We start from the raw sequence: 816 nt of genomic DNA, 5'->3' as shown, positions 1-816 counted from the left end.
TGTGCATGTCTTCATATTTAATGAATGATTTCATGTGAGCACGATCATTATCACGTAGTTTGACTCCTTTTTAAATCCTTATAATGACTGAAATCACCTAAACAACCTGAGCTAAAGTTTACATCCCCTTGAATGTTTGGCCACATTATAAACACACCGGTCGACACACACAGCTTTAAATGGCTATTAAAGGGACGTTTCCACACCTGCAACTCATTGTAATTAGTGTCTGTACATAAATAGTGAGTTTCTCAGCTCACGAGGTGATGCACTGACTTGGCTGGATACTGCACCATGGGGAAGACGAAAGAACTGCCGATGGACCTGCGTAATAAGGTAGAGGATCTTTATAAGGCAGGAAAAGGATATAAAAAGATCTCAACACTTGAAAATGCCAGTCGTTCTGTCAGGTAGACCAAGAAAGACTTCACACACGAATTGTTCAGGACACAAAGAAAAACCCACAAACAGCTTGGAGAGAAATACAGGCTGCGCTGGAAAACAGGGTTGTTTCAAGGAGCACAATAAGGAGGGACTTGAACACAAATGACCTGCATGGTCGAGTTATCAGGAGAAAGTCATTACTGTGTCCATGCCACAATAAGGCCCTCCTTCAGTACACCAGACAGAACCTAGATAAGGAGGGACGAGACCACGACTGACCTTTATAATCACAACCATAAACACTGCGTTTGGAGAGGAAGCAAAGCCTACAGTGAAAAGTACACCATCCACAGTGTAAAGCATGGTGGTGGATCTCTGATGTTTTGGGGCTGTGTGAGCTCCAGTGGCACCGGGCAGTGAGGAGAAACTGAT

This window comes from Tachysurus fulvidraco, chromosome 23, assembly GCF_022655615.1.
Source record: "Tachysurus fulvidraco isolate hzauxx_2018 chromosome 23, HZAU_PFXX_2.0, whole genome shotgun sequence".
NCBI lineage: Eukaryota > Metazoa > Chordata > Actinopteri > Siluriformes > Bagridae > Tachysurus > Tachysurus fulvidraco.
Note: the sequence above shows the minus strand (reverse complement) of the source record.